Below are 7,971 nucleotides of genomic sequence, written 5' to 3'. Positions count from 1 at the left end.
TGTGAGTGATTCCGAGTGCACAGCAGTACTGTGGCTGAACAGCTTCTTTCACTACACTGCCAGTGTAGATGAGGTGTTACTCTGAAGCTTCTCAGTTTTTTTGTTTTTTTTTCTGAAATAGGATCACAGACTGGACTTAAAATCTCAGGCAAAGCGTATAAAGATATGGGTCAATTGTTGTGGTCAAACATTTGTTATTCTGAGCAATCTGTAATAAAAGATACTTCAGTACAACAGTGTGCATGGAAGTGTAATAATTTGTGAACATGTTTGTTGTGTACCAACTTTTAGACTTGTTAGCAACGTACAACATATAACAAGTAAACACGCAGAGACATTTTTGACAAAAGCCATAATTACTACAGTTCTGAACCATTATTTAAAGATCTGAGCAACAAAATATCTGAGAGAATGAAACCACGGTGACAGTGTTCCTGATTCTGCAAACATTTTTTATGATTTAAGAAAATATATATTCGCATTTTCATTAATACCTTCTTTTTTTTAATATTTGTTATGTGTGCTTTTTCTCTACACAGTAAAATGCCTCCTACCAGCTGCTTCTTCTAATGTGTCAGGTGGCCATTGGCTCTGCCAGTATTTTCTTTCTAAAGCACAAGGGAAACAAATGTGATGCTCTCATCAGTTATTTTCAGGTCTGTGAAAATGTTTTTTATTCCTCTTGGGATTTGGCACTTATTTGTATTTCAAAATTATTTTAAAATCAAATAGGCTTAAATCCAGTTTAATTTACCACTAGAGGTGATGCTGAAGTCAGAAATCTGCTAATTTTACGCATACTGGCTTTTTTAATCTCAGTTATTTTTCAAGTATATGGTGTTAAAACTTTGACTGCTCTCAGTGGTTCATTTATCCTGTGTATTTTTAACTAAATTATTCTCACGGTCATAGAAAATGAACACCCAATTCTGCAGCTCCTCTGGGTTTTTCAGCCTCTTTTGGCTTTCTTTTTCTTTTTTTGGTTTTATATTTACCGCATGCTTCAAAGTCATCAGCCTTCAGGAGAAGCTCTGTAACTGGAGGCTACCTGCCAGGTGGATGTTGCAGCACATAACAGTCCAAATTTTATCTCAGGAGTTAATTATTCCTAAATCACAGGTTAAAAAAAAGAGTGAATATTGGATTTACATTCAGCAGATGGTCAGAAACATGATTCCAAATGAATGCTAATGTTGCTCGATGTCTGCTGGATGTTTCAGAAGGCAACTGTTTTCCAACAAATGAGCCATAACTTTGCATTCCACTGCGGAGGCCAGAGGTTAATTAACAAGCTTCAAGGAGACTGGTGCTGGAAGAACACCTGCTGGCTCTCTTCTGCTTTATTAGTTAAAGGAGCCTCTCTTCTTCACTATGCTAATAGTTTGCGCCTTTTGGTTAGACTTCAACTTATGTTAATTTTGTTCTTGACGTTACCCACTCACCTATGCACCAGACAAACTATTGATGTTACTCAAAAAATGTTAAAGCAATACTGTATTTGCACTTTGGCAAGCAGGAAATGGCTCCAATATAACATCAACACAAAAGCTAATTAGCTAATTAGTCAAGCCAAGCAGCTCTAGTATGTTGCACATAGTTGGTCGGCTGAGCTCCAAGCTACATAACAACAACCACTGACACTTGGTGTGGATGATTTGACATATACTTCATATACTGTAAATCATTTATACGTGACCATAGAACATCCTGCTCATTTTGCTGCAGTAAAAACATCTACTGGGCACATTAGGTTCAGGTGAAAATGTCAAACTCTGCAGTAAGCATGGTAAGGTCTGGCACCTCTGGGGCAGCCCTACAAGCCCATACATTCCTTTTAAGTTAGAGGATGGACACCTGTAGGGCAGAGCCTGAAAGGTCAGGATGAAAACAGGACCTGGCCTCATTAAAACAACTCCCACCCTTCAGAACAGCTCAATTAAAAACCTAATCCCACGCAGTGCCATTGATCTGCCAAGGCAAGCCCGAGTGTGGAGAGATGGGTGGGGAGGTTACCAGGAGGGTGAAGAGAACTCAGCGGGAAATCCATAAAGCTGTTTAAAAAAACCTGGGACCTTGAAGATCCACTGTCATCCGACAAGGTGATAATAGATTGTCAAGCTTTAATCATTTCCAACATGGAAGATAGAGTATTCGCAGGTTATCGACAGTTATTTTCACAGGATATATCCATTACTTCTTTTTTTTTTTTTTTTTACCTGAATTGTGTCGGTTGATCGTGACACAAATAATCACACATGGATTTGATCTAATTTCTTTTTGAAAGAAAGAGAATAAATGAGCAGAGAGAGAATTGAGGTTGACATCTAGGGAGCAAGCAGAATTACACCAGGATGGGATTTGAGGAGGGGGCTGCGCTGTGTATGGCCTCTTTTTTTTTGTTGCTTTTTTTATGAGTGCATGTGTGGGTGGGGACTCACAAAGGCAGGTTGTAATGACTGATGCTTCACAAGCTTTGCCTGAGAAGATTACATATGGATTGATTGATTGGAGATGTCTCTGTCACTCTTTATCCAATAAAGCCAGAAGATTAACAACTTAATAATCGCCCCAGTTTGTCTGTTTTATACTCAGCTAGCAATTCTTGCTCATCAACATCTTTCAAATAAATCTGAGAGCTCTTGAGATGTAAAGACTATTGAATATATCCATCCATCCATCCATCTGTACGTGTGTAGGGGAAAAGAAAATCTAATGACAGATTCAATTTCTATTTAACAATCAATTTATATATAACAGTTAGATGGAAAGTACTACAGCCAACAGTGCAAAATTCAACATAACTGAACAGCTGACAATATTAAGGCTTGTACATCTTTAACTGAGGAGCTGAGAACTCCCACATGTTACTCCTAGTAAGAGTTCCTTTTTCTGGTATGTCTATGTGTGTCAGGGGAGACACATGGCTGGCTGCAACCTGCCCTGGAGACAATGCTACTCTACCTCACACATGCGTGGTTAGCTTATTATACATTGTCCTGTGTGCTTTGTCATTAAAGCAGTAGTATTGTATTTTAGGAGACACACCCATTTATAACAACCTGACATTTTTGCACAGATTATATAATGTATTAATCGGTGAGTCTCAGAGAAGCTGGTAGATGATGGATTTTGTTCCTTTTGGACAGAGCCAGCTTACTGATTCCTCCTATTTCTAGTATTTTGTGCAAAGCTGGTTGTAACATTATATTTTAGACAGATACAACAGCAATATCAGTTATCATCTAATTCAAAGTAAATAAGCTTATTTCCCAAACTGAAAAAAAACTGCTTTAATTATCTTCTAACCCCAATTTCTGCCCTCTGAGTCTTCTGTCACTGGGACTGACACACCAGTTTTGTAGCTCAATTGATTTACTTGATTATGCTTTGTTTGAACAAAAAAAAAAGTGTCCTGCTAAAAATCAAGAAAAAACATCATATCCACAGCTGCCTTTGTTGTGGAATTAACATTTTGACATGGAAATGACTGATGTAGCATTCTTAAAGCCTTTTCCTTATTTAAATTATTCTCATGGAGTCAGTGAAGAACAAATAGGCTTGAGTATAGCACAAAAGATAGACAGGATATTGTCGTGTATATGAAAAAAGACTGGAGTTAAGTGGTTGTTCTGTTGCTGTTGACCAAACCAACCTCCTATCACATCAACCACAACAAACATCTGTCCTTATTTTGAGGCTGTTAACCTTTTGTGGATGCATTTTCCATCAGTTTCAAAAAGAACCACCATTATTCATGTTATTTATTCATGAGAGTCCCCACACTCGTCCTCACCATCCAAGGACAGTAATGCATCTGTTGCAGCTGTGCCTGTTTTGACCTGACATAGAGTGTCAGGACCTCTTTGTGCACAGCATTAACATTCATAATGTCTCTCTGATGTGACTTACAATCAACTGTTTTCACCATGTGTTACAAGAAACTATTTAGTGTTCAAGGTTAAATCTATGCTTTGTTTTAGTGATAGCACACTAATATAGGATAATTTCACTTATTTACCAGCTAACTGGCTTTAATCAATCTAAATATTTATAATATATTCCACAAAATTTTAATTTCAACAGTAAAACCTTAAAAATATATATATAACATATATAATAGGACTGGGCCGATATGCTTTTGTATTGCGATTTGATTTTACCAAGTATTGCAATTTTATATTTCAATTATTGCGATTTTCTTTCCTTAAACAAGAACAGGTTGAACCAAACACTTGATAATACATCATAAGTCATATTTACAAAAAACAATAATACACACATCACATCAGTTTGTGAGATTTATTTTTAAAACTGTGCACCTGCCCTCACAAAAAACATTCTCATCCACCAACATCTTACAATAAACTAAACTGCTACATTTAGCTGGTCTTTAGAAAATTAAACATTTAAAAATTTTAAATTTTAAAAAAATCGCCAGAAAAAAATCGCGATTAGTATAAAAATCCATTAATATATAATGTAACATTATTAGATTACAGCAAAGCAAATGTCAAGATTATTTGGATGTAAACAAACAACACTTACCAATTATTTTGAACTGATTTGTTGGCTAAACAAGATGCTCCTCCTAGTTGCCACTGCAAATACTTTCAGTAAGTCAAGGGATCCTCATATTAAACAAAAATGTAGACTTAATATATATTACATTATCACAATAAAATACACAAACGTACATTAAAACATTTAACACAGACAGTATGTGTTTTTATCTCTGTGCATCTAAAAGTCACTATAGTATTAGTATAGTATTGTATAATATTGTATTTTTATTTCCCCACTAGTCATTTATCTCCTCCTCTGGTTTTTGTTGTGCAATAACGACTGCTTGCTTGTTTGTTTATGAGAAGTCGGGTCTGTGAATTGCCCTTTGGGGATAAATAAAGCTGAATCTGAATCTGAATCTGAATCTGAATCTAAAGGTGACATCAGATGCTACTACTACAACTAATAATGATATATAGGATTGACATTCTTTAGTTATAACAGTATCCCAGAAGTGCTTGGAGCTTGAAGAGTGATCGATGCATCTCTGGTCAGCCACATGCTTCTGTTTGTCATAATGTATCACTGTTCTGCCTCAAGCGAAGCGACCCTCGAGAGTTGATTTGAGTGGACTATTGACAGAAAGACCAAATGTATGACCTTCCAAGACCTCTGATCATTCCTTTCTCTGTGGGGAACTGGGACTGACAGTCACCTGCTCATCGCTGATTAGCTTCTTAATGATTTCACTCCAGCTGTATTGTTCTGTTCATTCGAAATAATTATAAAATTTCTGTAAAAGTCAATATTATATACTATTTAGTCTATTTTCCTCAGTTACTTGTGTAAGGATAAATAAAAAAGCAGATTTGTATCTCGTTTCCATAACAGCAGACCTTTTATTTCACTGTACCTGTTGCTAACTTGTACTTAGGGTAACCAGCCATCCCCATAAGAAGAGTTTTAATTTGCCAACATTAGTTCCGGCATTCCAGCAGGGAGAGTGTTTGTCTTGATAATAATACTGAATGATATTGAAATTATGTTGCTGTTTTGTTTGTTTTTTTAATTGTTCCCAAAGCATAATTATGACTCAAGCAGGGAAATTAACATGTTAGATCTCTGCTCTGAGTGGAAAGTTACTCTGTTTGTTGCCTCTCATTGAAGACAAATGGAGATAATGAGTGAAGATAAATCCAATGCATTTGTTTTTCTTTTTACCAACATTTCAGATGAAGACAAACAAGGGTGTAGCCTCTCACATTCCTCTTGTACATCAAATAGTTTCTAATTGAATTATATATTGTATAGTGTATATTATCTATATGTGGCACCTCCAAGCTGTCCTCATTGTTTTCCCTTATCATCTGCTCAGCCCAGTTTAGCCTACTGTAAGTAATGGATTATTTAACAATATCCAGTTCCATTTTTTATCAACCAACACTTATCTCATCTTTGTTATTGTGGGTAGAAGTCAGCCTCCTACAGCACATCATATGTATCGAGACTTTTCTGTATTGAAGCTCATTGGCTGATCAGCTGTTCACATAGGACAAGGTTCTTTTTGCCTAAACATATCCACCCACCCTGAACATCTCCATTAATTTCATTGCAGTATATAAATGTAGCGCTTCAATCATTAAAAAAAAACAACAACAAAAAAACATTGCCTGTGAACATAATCCCAGGCAGTGACAACATTTGCCACTGCAACATAATTGAGAAAACAATTTGTGGAATCCATGGGAGACACAGTTGCAGCCAGAGGTGTTTGAATGTCTGCGTAACTGCGTTTATTGACTTGGAAGTGTTGATCAACTGGCCATAGGCCATCACAGCAGGAAGCTGGCCCCAACAGTATTTTCCATCAGAAGAAGAAGATTACCTACCCATTGTATCTTTTTCAACTGACAGAATTGCAAGTCTACAACATATCATTATGTTGTTTTTGCACTGCTTTAGTGTTTTGCTGAAGGGATTGCATTTTGGGGGGGAAGCAGGAAAGGGGCTCTCTTTTATGTTACTCCAGCTTTCCTTTGCAAGATATCAAAAAGACGACTTCTATTTGCACCACAGGTCATAGTCTAGAGGTGCCTTTTGCTTGTAGAGAGCAACAATCCTCTCACTGTATCATGGATTCATTTATTTATTTCAAATCTAATTTTTGTTTTGAAACTTATCAGCTATTACTAATTGAGCGTCTCTAGTAGAGAGCACATATACTGAATATGTATATTCACTAGCCTGCAGTCTCTCCTTTAATCTGCTTCATAAAAGCTGACCTGCAGTAAAGTTAAATGTGTCAAATATAAGTATAATATGATGCATGATCACCATCACACGCTGCCAATTATTCTTCCCTGACATTAAATATGTTGACTGTGGCTGTTTACTGTTTGTAATAGTACCAGTATAATCAGTCCTGCATGTGTGTTTGCTTCAGTCCACAAATGGGTCTTGGTTCGTACGTGTGATGCCGGTCAGATGATTAGATATTAATTAGATGATTGGGCAACTGCTGATTCTTAATTAAATCCTGCTAGGACGTTGATATATACATTGCTAGCAGTTTGACTTTATTGTTTCCTTTTCATTGTCTGGCACCACACTGGCTTCACACCTCCTCCTCCACCCATGCCCGAGCCCTACGGGAAAAGTCCCATGAGCTCGTGGTGCTGACGTCATCTACTCATCAAGCCAACAGTTGTCCAACAGAGGGACTTGTTTCTATGCCACCAAACAAAAGCCTTGTCTCTGTCTCCTGGCAAAATGAAAGTTTCAGGCCCCTCAGGAAACCAAATATTCATTAAAGTGTGACTCATTCTCATCTCTATAGTGAGTTCACATGAACCCAGTGCTGCCGACTGTTTGTCTCACTCTGTTAAAAATTGTACTGGAGCATGATTTGAGACTGTCTTTACTCGCTTTAATGGAACAATGATTCACCAGTGAAAACACCCAGTCATTCATCTGTGTTCAGCAAAATGATGTGTAATGATATGAGAGCATTAGAGATGGTTTTGCTCTCAGTAACTTAGATTATCTTTAAATCCAATTATTTGCTGTTTTTCTTGCTGTGTGTAGATTCAGGGTCTTTTTCTATCATCAAACTGCTTTAATGCAGAAGCTGGAATGACTTTTATAAAGTTTAGCAAACATATATCAAATATCTAGCGTTTGATCAACGTCTCTATATGACACCCACCAGCAGAATGTTATTTTTAAACTCATTTTAAAGGGGTCACTTGCCATTTACAAATGATGATGCACAGGCACAGACTGGCAGACACTGCAGGCAAAGTTTCTCTCACCATTTATGCCTTTTTTGGTTTGACTTCATTCTAATCTTAGACACAACAGACACAATTCAGGTATTGTTATACAAAATTATTGACAGGTCTGTTAATAGCATGACTTCAGTCAAAAATGAAATAAATAGTATTCAGCTTTTATGGATCTCTTTAAGTT

This window comes from Scomber japonicus, chromosome 11, assembly GCF_027409825.1.
Source record: "Scomber japonicus isolate fScoJap1 chromosome 11, fScoJap1.pri, whole genome shotgun sequence".
NCBI classification, from domain to species: domain Eukaryota; kingdom Metazoa; phylum Chordata; class Actinopteri; order Scombriformes; family Scombridae; genus Scomber; species Scomber japonicus.
The sequence above is the reverse complement of the archived record's forward strand: the minus strand, read 5'-3'. Positions refer to the sequence as shown.